Source organism: Kryptolebias marmoratus, linkage group LG7, assembly GCF_001649575.2.
Source record: "Kryptolebias marmoratus isolate JLee-2015 linkage group LG7, ASM164957v2, whole genome shotgun sequence".
NCBI lineage: Eukaryota > Metazoa > Chordata > Actinopteri > Cyprinodontiformes > Rivulidae > Kryptolebias > Kryptolebias marmoratus.
Window position 1 is genome coordinate 8207884 of NC_051436.1, and position 18016 is coordinate 8225899.

The 18016-nt window shown below is 39.3% G+C and overlaps 1 protein-coding gene across 41 annotated transcripts in view; it reads right to left on the bottom strand.

Annotated features, from left to right (window-relative positions):
* The window catches only part of LOC108234849 (protein tyrosine phosphatase receptor type D), a 441438-nt gene that overhangs the window by 132186 nt on the left and 291236 nt on the right, over window positions 1-18016 (bottom strand). The gene's annotated exons all lie outside the window — the stretch shown is intronic.

Consider the following 18016-nt stretch of genomic DNA (forward strand, 5'->3'; position numbering starts at 1 on the left):
GGGGTTCAATATGGCAAAGCAATTTGATTTGAGATGCCAAATGGACATACATGTGTCTGGATGTGCTTGCCATAGTGACCTTTTCCTTAGACGCCCGAACAACAACACTGTACGTCGCTTATGGCGGCACTTCCTCACAACACAGCGTGTCTGACATTTTCTGGCAGACTGTCAACGCCAGGCAGTGTGGTAACTCGACAACCTTCTTTTGTTTTTTTTAATAGCACAAACTCAGTGAAAATGTTATTGAATTAAAGACTTTCTTGAAAGAATGCATATTGCACACCGCCTTTCACACCGCTTTTACACTAAGACCATCTCATATTGAGTAATGACGGAGTTGTAGCCGTTTTGGTTAAAAATAAGAATGTGAAAATAATGCTATGCGTGATCTCTCTGATATAACAAGATTTCACTTTCAGGGTATGCTTTGTTGACAACTCTCAGTTACTGCCACAATGAGTTTTAGCTCAATATATGTAAACCTGACTTATAGCCATTTTGTGTTGGCTAACAATAATTAACTGTAGGGGCCATCTTGAACTGGGTTGACGCCAAACGTTTATCACTTGCAGATGTGAATCCAATGATTATTTTGCAAGTTTCATTACACACTGTTCAGAGTCTCATGACATGTTTTGCTTACAAACACACAGGCAAAAAACATAACCAAACAACAGGCAAACAACATTATAATAGTATAAATTATACTATTATATAAATTAGTACAAACCAATTCTGCATAAGATCAAGAATCTAAATATGGCCATGCTGTGGTATCAGTTTGCAAGGTCTAAAAGGGTAAACGAAAGCCTCAAATCAACACACATGGAAGCAGTGCCAAATGTGGACATTCAGGGAGGGAGGGAGGGAGGTTTGGGGTGGTGGTGCAACTGAGAAAAAGATCCCAAGGTCAGTGTTCCGGGGCAAGCTACAGACAAGAGAGGAGAGATGGTGACGACAGATGTCAAAAGTGATAACTGTCAGGCCTGACAAGCTCCAGTTTGGCTATCGTTTACTACTCCAAGCCCGGAGTCAGGCTGGTGCCAAGACGATGCCAACGCCTCCCTGTGACGATCAGCGCCTCCGGAGGTTGTGCAAAATGGCTGCCTCCATGCCAATGCATTACTACAATTCACAAGCTCTGCAGATTTTTTTTCTATTCTCCTCAGAGGAAGTGCCATCTGTGAGTGACAGCGGGGCCTCAGCCATTTATTTTAAATGCAGTAAACAAAGCTGCCAGTTTTTTGTTTTTGTTTTTTTGCATTTTGAGGGGCCTAGCTGCTTGTATATTACCACTAGCAAGGCTGTTTGTTGTCATGAGAGATATTAAACACTGCGTGACGCACATCCTTTCTCCATCTCCATTTATCCAGTCGAGCCTGTGCTCTCAGGCCCGAGCAGCAGGGCAAAATAAATCCTCATTTTCTCATTTTGAAAGCAGGCTGGGCGAAAAAAAAAAAAAGAAAAAGAAAATTCAATACACAGGAGAGTGCTTGGTCCTGCTTTAACAGCTGATGAGGAGGGAGGGGTGGCAGGGTCATTGGGAAATAAATCAATACCAGGCCATTTACTATCATATTCTATGGTCATCGATGATCTGTCAAATCATTTATTTCAGAGTCTCGACTGCGCAACCCAAATCATTTTCCAAGGAACTTTCTCTACATCCACAACAAATAATGAATAACTCTGAAATCGATAGCGTGTGCTTTATTGAGCTCGCACGCTTGATTTAGGCTTGGCACCTGGCCCAATTGTTTTTCATTTGCCTGATATCCTTGTCTTTCCCTCCTTTGTCCTGCTTTGTGTAGTGCTAAATAACAGCCAAAAAAGGCTGGGACCTTTAATGAAGAAGTGCGTATAATAGAAAGACTTGACGCTTTTTTTCGCAGGATGGCAGAGCTCTCTTGCACCCTGCCAGCTTCCATTGAGTCATAATTTTGAGAGAAGAAAAAGGCAAACCCGATTTCAGCAGACTGATTTGACTGAATGTATTGGGAGTCAAGCAGCGTGAATCAAAAACATCCGGCACCCTTGATCAGTGTTTCTCTCAATAGGTCCTGGGTTTCTCAGTGAAAGACCAGCATTGGCAGTGCCACATCGATCCGGGTCAAACCCTGCTGTTAGACTCAACGGTGCTGAATAAAATCATGGCAGACAAGACTGTAAGCTCGCCAAGGGTAAGGTCAAGTGCTTTGACCCACACCGGGAGGCCAGGATACGTCTCTGTGAAAAACCACCATCAAAGTGGATAAAAGAAAAAAAAAAAACTTCATATATCAGCAGGATGCTCACAGAATTGCTGGGTGGGAAGTTCCACCACAGACAAGGAAAAGTAGTAATTTATGCAATATTTGACAGGAGTGCATAACCAGCTCTTTGTACAAGTTTTCATTCAGTGAATTGTTCTCAAACGGACTCATTTAGCAAGAGCTAAACCGTGTAAAGGAAAACTGAAAGCAGGAAAGACATGAGATGAGAAATAGCAAAATAAGAAAGGCAGCAGTCTTAAAGAGAAAAAGGCTATATGTTGCATAATATTTATTTCATTATTTTTTCGTGCACAAAGTTATTGCCTTTCTTCTACCTCCCTCCTATAAAGGTTGTATCATGAAAACAGTCTGGTCTAATAACGAAATCAGCCCCCACCTCCACCCGAAAAGGGAGTATTTTTAATTTTAACTCGGTAAAATTAAACAGACAGACAGGTACAGAGCTTTCTGAATTGGATTTCTCACTTCATTTGAAGTAAAATTTCTGCAATAATCCTCGAGATTATCAACGGTATACGGTGGAAAAACCTCTGTGAAGTAATTCTAAAAGGTAAAAAAACAAAGAAGTGATGCTGACACATACATACAATACAAAATACAACGTCACTTTAGCTTCATATAATGTGTCTGTAAATAATCAAAGCTGTCATAATCTGACTGTCTCTAGTAATGACTTTGAAGACTTTGATTTGTGCATAAATTTCCAGTGATACACACAATATCTATTTTGTTAGCTTTTCTATGGTGTTTTCAATGTTAAATTAGCATCTACGCTAACTGTTGGTCAGCAACCTCTGAATATTCAGGCTTTTGACATATATTATCACATACTCTTAACTATGGCAATATATAAATCTTAATTTAAAAAAAAGCCACAGTCATTTATGTTGAGATAATCAAATTGCATCTATATTTGTGTTATGATCACATCACAGTCCTCTGAATCATAATCAGATCAAATTGTGAGGTATCTAAAAATTCCCCAACCAAGAAGATTACACTTTTTTTATAGCCTCAGGTTGGAGTTAGCTGTAGCACTTCCTGCAGTAATACTATAATAATTGAACTGAAATAATGTAAAGTAAAATTATTATTGTTGTAAAGGTTTATTAAAAGCATTTGCATTCATCATTCTGAGTTTTTTTTAGCTTTTCTTTTGTGTTAGAGCTGGAAGTGTTATGGATAGCTGATGCTGTCAATCTGTGCTAGAACTCGTTCAAAATTATATTGTTATGTAAAATCGACAATAACAATGCAAATATTACTCTAATTGTGTTTGATTTAGTCATGGGCTTGCTCAGACTAGGCGCTAGCCCATTAATATGGTCAGAATTAAAACATTTCTCCAAACTGCGGTCGTTCAAAGAGCCATCTACAGCAGGTAAGTTATTGACTGTTTAAAACATGTTCACAGAATCCCACTTCTGATTTGAACTCTCCCTTTAACTTGTGGTATTTTTAAAACATTTTCATTTATGATGTATAGACAAATTTTAGTGACACATTCAGCGTTTACCGAAGGACTAAATTTAATTTCTGACTCCGTTAAATTTGAGGGTAAAAAAAATTTATAGCATCTCTGCATAAAAACACAGCGGGAGAGGTGATTATCTTTGTAAATTAGCTCACTCATTTAGAGCTGTGTGGATGCAGATGCTTCTGTTCAATGGAAGCCTATTATTCCAAACGACTCTCATTAAGCCATAGTGAAATAAGGCAAGCTGTGGAAGCAGTGAAATAAAATCTTTAGACTGGCTGTGCGCAACTCAGCGGCAGCGAGCTACGCTGTCTTCATTAAGAGCCCTGACGTCAGGAGTGAAATGCAGAAAATGACTGTGTAAAAGGAAAAATTGTATGCAGCTGATTTCTGCCTCTTATGCCCTATAGGTGGTTATTTGCTATTTGTGCTTGGAGCTGAGGAAACTGACAATACAGTCTGATCTTAATGAGTGAGTTTAATAAAAAACCGAACACCGAGGAGCATGAGTCACAACTGATCTGTAATTTCTGTATTTCATTGCAAACCTGCTGTTCTGAAGCGCTGCTGAATGGCATTCATCATAAGCCACTTTCCTGCTCACTTTTACATGACACAAAGTAAGCCCGATCTGGCTCTTTTTGCATCAGTTCCCACAGTAAGTCATGGAAATATCCATCACTAGTTAACATTAACGGCAAAAATGCAAAAGCTTATTTTCTCTTAAACCATCTCCTGATGCTCCTTTCAGAGAAAAGTTAACACAAAATACAACAAACAAACAAACAACTCTGTACGGAACGCAAAACAACGTCATCCACATTCTCTGCTTTCCTCTGACCTCTATTTTTATTGTTTGTTTTGCAACCCCATCCATCAGCAGCAGTTGAGGACATTCAGTTAATATTTCAGACATGACTTCGTCCATCCCCATTACCCAGCGCACAAATTATTTTAATAATGATTTGTTTGCAATATGTACAAAAAGGTTTTTTACCTTATTTTTTTTCAGGAGTTGTGAGTGGGTTGCAAATTATCATTACTGCTCACGGAGCTGGCTCGTGTATATTTTTTACATCCATATGAAATACTTAAAATAGGAGTTTAATATAGGAGTGTATTGGACGGTTTTTCAAAGGTATAACTGAGTCACAGCAATAGATTTAACATTTGAGCAAACTAACATTACAATTAGGGATGAGCATTTTCAGCAAAAACACTTTAAATTTATAGTAATTATTTGATTTTTCTTAAAATATTCAAGCCCCATCCCGTCTGACCAACCCTAACTTTAAGTTGACTCATCCTACATCTTGCAGGTGAAAAACCCATCAATAAAACAGGCTTCAAGAACAGAAACTTGTACAACTGCTAATCCTGCTAGCTGGGGATATTTATATTACTTCAATTTTGCTGGTCCAAAAGATCAACCCGGAGGGGCATGTTCATGTTCTGACAATAAAGCTGAGCACACCCGTGTTCAGTTTCCACTTAATAATCCTTTCAAAATAAACTACAATGACAGAGACAGACACTAGGATGTGCAAAGTTAATGTTTTTTCAGGAGGGGGCGGGATGGTTAATGGGTCAAAAAAAACAAAGCACACTAGCTGGAAAAGCACTGTTAGAAAACAACTACCAGGTGCCGGTATGAAACATAAATCAAAATGTCAATAATTCTGCAAACTCACCAACTTCAACTGAACTTTTAATATTGGAAAATCACTGCCCATGTTCGAGCAAAATGCTGATAAAACTTATTTTTCCAGAGGTGCCTTTTTTTGCACAACACCAGCGCATATTATGGTAATTTTGCTTTTACTACAATTCTTAACAATTTAAGCTTGTGTACATTTTATAGTTTGTAATCTAAGTTGTGTTTTGTTGATACTTTTTTCAATGTAAAGTATTTTAAAAAGCAGTGTTTAGACTTTCCAATTGATTGGATCTGAGCCCAGTGCTAGCTTCTATTATCTATAACACCAAAGTTCCTCAATTCTTTTCAGTTATTTTACAAATTTTTGTAGATTGTAAATAATATGAATATTAAACTGCTTTAATAATGTGTCAAAACATCATCAACAACAATGATAAAATTTGGCTTTATAAATCAGTTATTATTCAGTTACCATGATTTCTAAACATCAGCATCAGGCATCGAACAAACATATTATCTAATTTGGATTTCTTATTTAATGCATTTCCCCAGGATTTGTTTTTAAGTGTTTCACACCAGGGGAGTACCAGGAAAGGCGATAAGATGAACTCTTGTCAGACGAGAGGAAATACGGATGGGCCTCCATATTCCCCAACGGTCTCTCAAAGCAGGTGGCCTTCATTTACATCCCACATGAGCTCACCTCCTCCCTCTTCCATGTCCGTTTATCTGTTACAATGGCTGCCTGAGGAAATCAGATGACTGTCAAATCGCCCTGATGCTGTACAATGTTCTGTTTGTGCTCTGGCACACATACATGAACTTTAACTCGCAGAGAGCCTTGTTTTAAAGAGACTTTCCCAGTTTATTATTGCTCTATGATAACCTCCATCCATACATTCATGCGCTGTTTGGCAGAGGCCCTAAAATTCAGTAGTTTGTATAAAGTGATGGAATGTAGACATTAAAATTCAATCTCCTGCATCAGTACATACAGTGCTGGACTATAAATTGCTGGCCATTATTTTCGATTAACCATGCTGACACCACGGCCCATCACATTTCCTCCCGTCTTTACCCTACACCCCCCCCCCCCCNCACAGTTGCACCATATTTCTAGCGCCATTTCATTTTAAATTGTCCCAAAGTGTGATAACGCAGACCAGCAGACGTCGGGACACAAGCTCACAGGCGATCTTATTAATAGCCGAGCGGTGATAACACAACTTGTCCTCGTCCTCAGTTGTTATCTCCATCTTCAGGCACATCCTTTCCAGTGCTTTAAGAGCTGAGGTGCCATAGTGGGTGCAACGGGGCAACAACTCGGCTGCTTATGATTGATATGCTGAAGAAGTTGAATTTGTTGCATGCCAATACAGAAAACAGGATTCCTCAATCAGGAGCCTGAAGGCAGAAAACGGGATGTCTTGTAGCTCAAATACAATGTGAGCTTACTTGTAAAGGAAATGAGTGTGCTGGCAATGGTAAACGTTTCAGAAAGCTTGGATAAAGGGAATATGAAAGGGGGGGAAATAAAAAGACGGAAGTTAATTATCTAGTGCTGGATTCTGCGATCATAAAAGCTGCACATCAAGCTGGAAATAAAGCGCAGAGAGAATGGAAAGGAAATCTGCTGGTCAGCTGCCAGCCAACATCAGGGATAACAGATGCACAACACAAGAGCAGCAGATATGACATTGTTATCATTTGCTCATTTTGTGAAATAATGGCCACCGTCCCAAAGCAGGCAACTGCTGGCAGAAATTCAGTGCTGTCAAAATAATGTCCATTTCATTATGTACACCCACCTAATTGTCTAAAAGGTTTAAAAATGTCCAGGTGCGGCTGATTATAAAGTTGTTGACACGGCGTGAAGGTGTTGCTCATTTGCAAAACAATGAGTTCAGAAGGCCAAAAGAAGTGAAGTGAATGGGTGAGAGCAATCTTACTATTAAGCTTTTGTTTTGACAGAAACAAAGTGTTGGGTCAGAGCAGAAAACTGCTTGAAGTTCAGAATGAGTTTATTGGTGATCAATATTCTTTTCTTGTCCACCGGCATCTGGCACTAAGGCCGTGACCCAAGAGAGCCCAACAGACGGTGGAGTGGAGTGGGTCACTGAGGACCGGTTGTCGTTTGTTCATACTCAGGCAGTTAGGAATGCCCCAGTTTCACCTAGGTGAGAGGAAGGCAGGAAATGAAAGTGCTTTAGAACGGCTGTTTTTTTTTTTTTTTTTTTTTTTTTAGCAACTGTGGGACCTATATGGTCACTATTGGACAATGAAGTTTTAGGATCACTCAAAAAAGGAACAACTTTTGAGATTAAAATTTAATCGTTTACAATAAAGTAAAAATACAACCTCAAAAATAAGGTTGAACGCTGTTTCTCTTGCTTCCTCGGAGAAAACAAGAGTAATGCTTCTGTTTCATTTTATCATTAAAGTAGAGAGTTATGGGTATGATTATCCTGGGTAAACTACAAAGTATTAAAAGTAACTTTCTTTGAAGAAAAGCAAGTTGCCCTCTGCCTTGCGTGCTAAAATTTTAAAGAAAAATTTCACTACTTAACTACTACCACACCAAATTTTAGATCAATATCTGCAAATTAAAAAAAACGTTTTGGCCAATTTTGTATTTGCTAAGATTAATTAGCCTAGCTGTGGGTCGACTTCAAAAGCTATTTGGTTATAGATATACATCCATTAAATTTGTTATGGGACATTCATCAAAATCCATCTAGTGGATCATTAATTGACACTATAATACTGAAGACCAATCACATCAGCTGAACTCACAGAACGTTCTTCAGTCCTTCACAATAAAAGTCTCAAACATAAAGCCTGAGTGAAAATCTTAAAATAATCTCATCTGAAGCCTTTAAAATAGCTTACATTGTTATTATTCTATTATTATCAAGTAGTATATTTACTTTATATCAACTTAATTCTCAACATTTGAACTTAAATCTTGAAACTGAAAATTAAAAAAATAAATGAAACGAATGCCCCATTTGTACTTCTGATTATATAAATACAAAATCTATAAATCTAGATGTAACTGTATGAAATTAATATCTCAGCAAATAAACTAATAATAAAACCTGTCATCCCCCCAAATAAATAAATACAATAAAATCAGTGGCTTCGCAAACTGCTTCAAATATACCTGGTTCTGCATTACATAGTAATTTGAACTAGCCTGGCTGAAACACTTCATGCTGCTGTAGAGGCTTAAAAGGAAGTGCAAAACAATTTTTAACAAGTTTTTTTCAAGAGCAAACAAGTGAGATTTATTAGGATGTTCGGGTAATGACGTCCACTGGGACATTCAGAAGCTCAATTAAGGATGAAGTGAGCTTTTTTTTTTTACACATCTCTCTTCTGCTTCTCACTTTCCTTCCCTCCCCTCTTGTTCATTTTTAGTGTGTGCGTGAGCGTTGTCACGGATGACACAGAAGCTGTGGCATCATGCGGTCACTGCAGATGGCAGATAGAAAGAGAATTAAAAAAAAGGGGGAGAGGAAAGGAAGAATCCCTTACAAACGACATAGGTCATTTTGACAGAGTGAAACTCTGTCTTGTCAGAACAAATGGGAAAGGTCACAATCTGTGACAATGCAGTAATGTCCCACTGAATGAACTCTACTTTCCTTTATTTAACTCCCCCCCACCCTCAATTTGGCATCAACTAACTTGTCTTTAAAAAATGTCATGCTCTTTTGTGTCTGTGAAAGGTTGCCACAAGCAGAAAGGGGGGCCGAGCTGTTTATCACGTTCCCTGTGTTTTTAGGCATTTGGACTAAGAGAGAAGCTGCCGGTAATTTGGCAACATTGACGGCGCCTTTTCCCCTTGCAGCTTTGTTGCTGCTGTTCCAAAAAAAAAAAAAAAAAAAAATGAATGGCAGTGGAGGTTAATTCCCAGGTGCAGTGTTAGGCGTGCTGGCAAATCCAAGCAGTGAAACAAGACAACAATATGGCGAGCGCAGGACGTCCTCCGCGCAGCTTTGTGTTTAGCTCATCACAGTGGATGGTTTCCAAAAAATGGCAGAGGGTGGGAAGACAAGAGAGAGAGACAAGAAGGTAGGCAAAAAGAAGGGATTAGATTGTAATGCGTTTTCATAGCTAACGTATAAACCTTTGGCACAACAAGACCAGAATTAAAGAGCGCACATCTCCGACTCTCACATGAATGAAAAGTAGCAGGGACAAAAAAAAAAAAAAAAAAAATTTTTGAAAGCTTGAGGGATGACGTCCAGCGGCAGCCGTTAAATGGCAATCCAGCTGTAAATTATTTTGCTAATGTGTACTAATTGTGTTCTTGGGCTAAAAACTTTTAAATAAAATATGTCTTAACTGACACCTTTATTCCAAGTCCAGACCTGGGGCAAGACATTAAATATGGATGATGTTTAAAGTTATTAGATAGTTTTACCACAAGTATAAATCTCAAACTCAGCTAAAGCTGCCACGATTTTAGTTCAAGCCAAAAGATTTAAATAGTCATTGGCAACTGATATTAGGTATATTTGTTGCATTTCATGATGTCATCTAATAAGCATGTAATATTAAACGTTCAGAGATTGGTTAAGAGGCAAAAGAAATTCCTTTTCTCATACAAACTCTCTCTTTTCCCACAGGGAAGCTAAGACACAAGCAAGATGTGATAGTGTCCAGTTACAGCGAAGCGCAAACTTTTCTGGAATGTTCCTTTAGGGAAGATCGACACGAGAGAAAACATGCAAGGACAAGGTGGGTGCAGGTAGAGGATTAAGTTTGGCAGCTAGGGTTACAGTGCCCTACACCCGACATGGACTTTGCCTGAACAGCGTGAGGAAATCAGTGGAAAAACTTTCCAAAAGGAGGTCACGAAAAGTCGAGTTTAATATTAAACTCTATGTACTCCCTCGCTCTCTTTTGGATTTCATTGACAAATGGTGATATTTTGAAAGGTTGAACCTGTAATAGGATGCATTCGGAGGTCTGAAATGAAAATGGCAAAATAATTAAAATGAATAATACCGCTTTGCTTGGTTCTTAACAATGTGGACTGTAGCGCCTAACATATAATTTTATGACATTTCCAATTTCTTACAGTAGCATTCATGTATACAGTAGGGCTGCACAATATAATGCAAATTCATTGCCATTTCAATATCAGTGAGCACAATATCAATATCGCAAAAGACTGCTTGGACTGCAATAAAGCACAGGGCATTATATTTGAAGTTTCATGTATTCATCTTTTGCATGCTAATAATATATTTGGCCAATCCAACAGACTCTCACTGGTCTTGATGTTCACACCTGGTTTAGATGATCCAGATGAGAGAAGAGAAAGTGATGAGTGAGAAAAATGTGGGTTTATCACAAATTATATCATCACAATATTACAGAATAATGTCACAATTCAAGTTTTTCCTAATATTGTAAGCCTTTTTTTATTTAGGGTTGTATAAATCACTGGGCAAGTGACTGGAATTGCTCAATTTTAAGCTTGATTGTCCAATATAGCTTAATATAGCTATATATTGTGACACAAAAAAATCTTTTGTTTGGGGTCTGTGAACTCACCACAGCAAAGAAATCACTTTTTCCCCCAGATTCATAAGTACATGGCAGCTAAACTGCTAAATTACACTAGCAATAGTGGAGCTTGACTGTGAAAGTTTATTTTAACACAACTTACAGTTGGCGATCTGCATTCTCTGTACGGTGTTTAAAATAAAATTTTTAAACTGAGGCCTTGCAAAAAGTAAATATTCTGTAATATGATGTGCTTTTATGGTTTGAAAGTTCTGTAATCTGATGGCATATTGAAAAAAAATATGTAGATTTGATACAGTTAAAATTTCAGCATAAATGTGCAATTTAAATTTGTAATTCAACAAGAAATCAGACCAAAGAAAGTGTGTTATTATGGTTCTTAAGAGATAAATGGACTAAAATTAGAAATGGCAGGTTGGAGATTGACGAAAATTAGAATTTATCTACAAATCTGTGATTAATGCATCTCTACTTAAATTTCTACTGTTTAATGTTCAGGATACCTATTGTTGGAAAAGCAAATGCAGTAAAGTGTTTTCATCACATTCCACTGTGCATTTCTTATCCAAAGAATCTAGGTGTTGTCCACTTTCCATCTTTGCTATCTTGCTTTGCCAAATTACTACAAAAAAAGGCTCCTAATGGTCAAATCAAAAGCTGACTCTACAGTGGGTCAGTTGTTTTTGTTACATTCACTGTAGTTTGTGGGAAACTTTTAATGGATCACAGTTTGTATCACTAGAACCAACACATTGGATCTTTAAGCAGACCCTCTTGGTTTCACAAACCATTTCACACAGTGGCTAATCTCCACTTTAACTCATTGTGATGTAAATCTTTGTTATATATGGAGTCCTGAATAACTTGGTGACTTCATGGGGTCTGCTATGTAAAGTTTATTTATGCTATTTATGACTCCATGCTATTTCCAACTGCTTGAGCTGTTCTGCATGAACTTCATGTTAAGTGTAACCTCAGTCTGCTCAACAACTCTGGCTAAAACTGACGCTCTATGTTTAACTGTGCCATCTTATCGCCCGGTGGATTTCCGTACGTCAGGAGACAAATATAGATATTAGCTCTATGGGTCCCTGGATCTGTAAAAACTGGTAGATTTTACTTTCTTTGTGTAATTTGTTCTTGTATCCAATGTTTTGATACTCATAAATTAATGCTACTCTGCATCATAAAAGGTATGTAAAGAAATTACAATTATAAATACAATGTGGAGGGATAGGGGGAGTCATGCGTGCCTTCCTAAATATAAACAAGGCCCGTCTGCACTGTGTTAACTATAACAGAGTGATGCAACTCTCAGAAACTCCTCTGAAATAGTTCTTAAAATATACATGAAAAGGGATCGGAAGGATACACTCATTTTTTTTTATTTTTTTTGTTGGCTGTTTGAAGACCCGAGAACAATCTTCAGCTGTCATTCCTAAAATGTGATGATAAAGGACGGGGGAGAAAAAAAGACAAAATGTTAAATAGAGTTGTCAGAAACGTGTCTTTTCTAGTGCGAAAGGAAAAATATCAAAACACTGAAATGTTTCCTTTTGGGCTTTAGCAGGTTTGAAAAAGACAAGACAAGAAATGCAGCAGTTCACATTAATGTCTAATACTCGCTCATTACTTTCCCACACAGAGCAGTGTGTTCCCCCTGGGCTACCATTTGCTTTGCAAAATGCGTGCATGAAATTCTCAAGACCAACCTCCCTGTGAGAGTCTAAATAATAGATTACCAACACAGCATCCAGTCTGCGCTATAACTTCAGCCCCAAGTGTCTGGCCTCATTAGCGTGGAAAGTGTAAAAGATAGCCAGCTGCTAGCCCAGGTGACGGCACTCAGCTTTGGCCTTTGGCAGAAGTGGCCCACCCTAAAGAGGATATACGGTGCTTCGCTCGGTGCAATTCATCTTGTAACCCGCGTTCATGCTGCTAAGTTTCTGTTGAAGGCAAATGAATGGTGACCAATGGCTAAAAAAGATGGAGATTGAGGGAGAAGAGAGTGAAAGTTTCCCTTAGAGGGAAGAAAAGAGTTTAAAATGTGGCAGATTCATCTGTGAGGAATGAAAGGTGTTCGGTTTGGGCTGTCTGGGCACAACCAAAGGTGACCTAAGCCATTTTCATCCCCTGATTGTCCCCCCTTCTCTCCTTTCTACTACCCCTCCCTCCATTTTTTTCCTCTCCTCTGCACTGAAGCGCTGTCTTCCTTGCCCTCTCTCCCCATGTCTTCTTCCAAATGGCAGTCATTATACCGGACATGAAAAGTCATTTTAGTTCCGCCTGGCTTCTTCAAAGCAGCTAGCTATAATTGCAGATTGAGTACAGGGAGAATGCCGGGGTTACACAGAATTTAAACATTGACTTTTAACCTTGTAGCAATGCAGGAATTTCATTTTGAATCAAAGAATATAAGGGCATACAGAGAATAATACAGTGCATATATTCACACCAGGTTGATCTTAATCTGTCAGTTTTTGCTGTCTTTTAGTATACTTTAATTTCTGAGTTGCAAGCAAGATATCTATGTGTGTGTGTGGGAGACATTTGAGTGGACTGGAGGCACTGCATTACAAGATGTGTCACTTCAACTCTGGCACGACTTAACAAAATACTACAGAATTATGAAAAATCCAATCCCTATTAAATGCATTCCTCAGTCGTGAAATTGCTATGTGGCAATGTCACTGCACTTTTTAATGGATTTCTTTTCCATTTTTGCCTATTCTAGTAGGAGTTTAAATGGACAAAAAAAGGATATGTTTAGATTTAAGATAAAGCATTATGTTTTAGGTTTAGTCTATGCAGATGGGTTTACACAGCGCCTGTGGCGACAAACTGTAATCTATTTGCCCTTGAAACAATAATTCAGCTTTTTTGAAGACCTAACATTTATTCTGATCAAACTGACAAGCTAACAGTTAGCGCATGTCAACTGTCAAGCATGGTGGTGGAGGGCTGATGGGCTGGGCTTGTTTTGTAGTTGAGGGGGGCCAAGACCATAGTAAGATAGTGCCATCTTAAAAAAACTCCAATCTCAAAGGTTTCCCTGCAGTTCATGCAAAGGCTGTTTTATAAATCTTCCCATGACCATCTGTTACATTACACTGTTATTTACATAAAAATCTATGCAGCTAGCTAATCTCAGCTAGCTGCAGCACTTCCAGTGCAACCTGGGACACTTCTGGCAGCGGTATAATTTTTCTGACAAAATAACAGTGCAATATCAAATGGACGGGGTTGTAAAGGTTTATAAGACAGCATTTGCAGGAACTGCTATGAAAATTATGAGATTTGAGTTGGAGTTAAGGTGACAGACATCCACTTTGGTATTGGCCCTACTTGGACTAACTGTTAGCCAGTCAGTCTGTTCAGGATTCAACTTTATTTCTCCAAATGAGGTTGTTTAAAAAAAATCTATCTAAAAGAGCTGAGAGGATAATAGTTTATAACCGTTTCCACAGAACCCCATGTCAGAAAACTGAACTTTTACTTTAATCTTAATTATATTATTTTCCAAACTAGTTGGCACATAACTGATGTGTGTGTGTGGAAGGATATGTGAGCTTGCATGTGTGACAAATTGAGCTTTTAAACAGTTTACAATCCCTGAGGGTCATATACATATATATAGTAGCTCTTTCCCAGTTTACAAGGTAGTCACCAGTCTGGGCCAAGTACCTCTTTCTTACACTTATCTATAGCACCCTCGAATTTTGCACAGCAGGTACTGTAATTGTTCTTAGAAAGGGCCCATCAACTAAAGTCTCAGTTTTTGACTTCTTACTTCAAAGACGTTCATCACAACACCTAATTTTTTTCCTCACAGCTCTGGGCTCTAGCCGCAAAGTGCCTCTGAACTGAAGTGTTTTGGTGAGTTGTTCCTTTTTGATGGGGAATTGGCTGGTGTGTGGCAAGAAGGTGAGCGTGTAGAAAATACAAACCGCAAAATATGTCTACTACACAAGACTATGCTCAACGTTGGTTCCTGCAGCCCCACCCCAATCCACAAGACGCAGTCCTCACACTCTCTGGCGAGCAGAAACATATTTGGGCACTGTCATACTTTAATTGAAATTCCATCACTTGTGTGGCTGCTATTGTGGAATAATTTGATAAAGCTGTGTGACATGAATGCACAGAGCCGCCCGCCAACTCCCATTTCTTCTTTCTCCCGGCTTTTATTTCCTCATTCTGCCAGTTATTCAAATGAACCTCGCCAGATTCTGCTCTCAGCCTCCCCCCCAAAAAAAAAATTAAGATAAGAGAAAATGAGACAAAGGCCAGGGCATAAAAGGGAAATAATATTATGGAATGCTACACAATCAAAAATATCACCCTATTACTTTTATTTTTGCTTCATTTCCAACTCAACTGGTTAGCCTAGACTTGGAACCTTTAGTTTTTTCTTTAATTGGTGACAGACTGTTAGTTGCTACACATGGGACGATCCAAAACAGAGGTCAAGGGCAAAATTAGAACCCACTGCCAGAGCCAATGACCCCAATCTAAATCTATACCAACGCACTTGCTCCCCTCCCTTATGTCTTCACAACTGGCTAGAGGCATTTGGCATCCGTCATATCTTCTGAAACCCAATCTGCAAGCAAAGGACAGCTGGGGCACAAAGCAGTTCTTCCTGTTTCTGTCAAAACAGTGCTCCCACCCCCCTGTAGGTGAGGCCTGGAGGCAGAGCCTTCAGGCGGAGTATGCTCAACCAAGTTAAAAGTGACATGGTGCTTTGATGTTACGGTGTATGCAAGTAAATTTCAGAAGAGGTACAGTGAAATCAAGGCAAAACGCTGGTGAGGATGGGGTATTTGTTTCGATGCCACTTAATTTTCAGAGAAACTCGGTCGAGTCTAAGAGATAAAAAGAGAAAATAGACAGCGAAAAACAAAAGTTAGAAGAAAATAAGAAAAAACGCTCAGCTGTAGCCTCGAGTTCCATCCACTCCACCGACGATAATATTTATGCCTCAGCCTTTCTGCCCTGACACAGTGATGGACAGTAGAGGTGATTTTTGCCTAGGCGTGAAAATAGGCTTTTTATTATTCCTACCCACTAGCAACTTGAATATCAATAAAAAAAAAAACTGCCTCGCGTTCCTCCCTATGTGTAAAACCAATGCCCCGTAGCACTGTTTTTTTTCAAACAACCCACCCTTGACGCTAGTTATGCAGTACTAGAGGTTACGGGAGGAAATGCTTGCCAAGTAAATAAGTGAGTGAAGCGATTGAATAGAGGGGGAAATACACAGCGGGACCAGAGCCAAAGTGAACCAAGGGTAAAGTCATGATCACTTCATTATGCTGCGGCGCAGCTCGACGTAGTGCGAAATCAGGCTGCTTTTTTTTCCCAGCACTCGTCACATCGCATCAAACCAGCCTCTGTGAAGTGTAGTCGGCAGGAGGCCCCTGACAAAACATCGGCTGATTAACGGGGAGGAAACTTAAATAAAATGTGCCATACATCTCCTGAAATGACATCCACCGGTCAAACTTTTCCTCAACATCCATCAACCACCCACCCTGCCAACAAGCGGGCTGGCCTGCCAGTCAGTGGGAAGCTTTTAAGGACCATCGTCGGTACAAAATAAGCTAGAATACACCCACTGGATTATAGAGGGCAGGCAATAAGGGGGGGGTGATTGCTAACAGACCTATTGGCACTCCATCTCCTCCAGTTCCAACACCGCGGCGCCTGATAATTGTGGCCTCTATGTTTACGTATCCATTTTGGTAATGTAAGTGTTGATTTCTCATTCCACACTTGTAATGTGGGCCGTGGCCTTGGAATTCCTGAAGCGTACTCAAAAAGCACACAAAATGACAAAAAACTCTTTCTGCCTTTTTTTTCCCTCTCTCTCTCCTTTTTTCCTCTGTCTACTCTTGAAAACAGACCAGTGAGTCAGAGCCACTTGCCTGTGCTGAGACAATAAGGCTGTAAGGTGCAGGCGCACTTGTTTGTAAGAGGGCTTGACTTGGTCCCTGAGAGGGATGTGAATAAGAAAACACACAGTGACAGTGTAGTCCTAACAAATGCCTCCGCTAGATCACATAACTTATTGTCTATAAAGACTTAACACTTAAAACAACTTGTGCAATTCTGCCTAAGAAAATTATGTTAACGGGTACTGGAAAAGTTACCTGAAAGGAAGAAACTCTTTGATCAACATTTACTTTGGCAAAGACTTCAGCCTGTTGTACAGAACTGTCAAATGTTGTGCTAGAAAACAAAAAACTTTAATTTGAGATTGAGTGGTCAGCAAAGAATGGATTTATAGATGAAGTACCTTTATTGTTGGCTTGGATACCATGATCTCACAAAAACAAATTTGTGGCACACGAACGTCACCTTTAATCTATTTCAAATACCCCATAATTTCACAGTGTGACCAAAGGTCAATCCCAACACTGAGGTTTTGTTCGTAATGAAAGATTTAAAAAAACAAAACAAAAAAAAACAACAAAGGTTTGAGGGAACCCATGTACATCAGTGCCACTTTCTGACAACAACTCGCTCCCTCCAGAAGACATCAGTATAACGGCACCGAACACTGATCCCCCAGCTCGGCGCGTGTACATTCATTCCTCCTGCTCTTTCGAGAGCCGCCGTAGCGCCAGCGAAATTGGAAATCGAACGTGGGGTGGCAGCATTAATTGCGCCGTGTCAAAAATTGGGCAACTGCTAATTGTCCCGAGCCCAGGAACCGTAAAACAGGGAAAGACGTCGAAAGGAAGACTGCTGAGGGTACACCTCTCTCCAGAGTTGCTTACTGGCTTTAAACCTGGAAACGCTTGAGCAAACACACCAATTTATTTGCAAAATTAAACACACACACACTTTACCCCCCCCCAAACCCAACCTTTCAGACACTTCTAGCTCTTTGTTTGGCTTAGGAATATGCTTTAATGCACCAAGCATGAACGGTTTTGGACAGAACAAAACTGTGAACAGTAATTTCTCAGATTATGCAGCAAGTTCCAAAATCTAGTCTAGTATTTTATGCTTTTGTGTGTGTGTGTTTCTTTGAAAATATACCCTAAAACACTGTCTTTG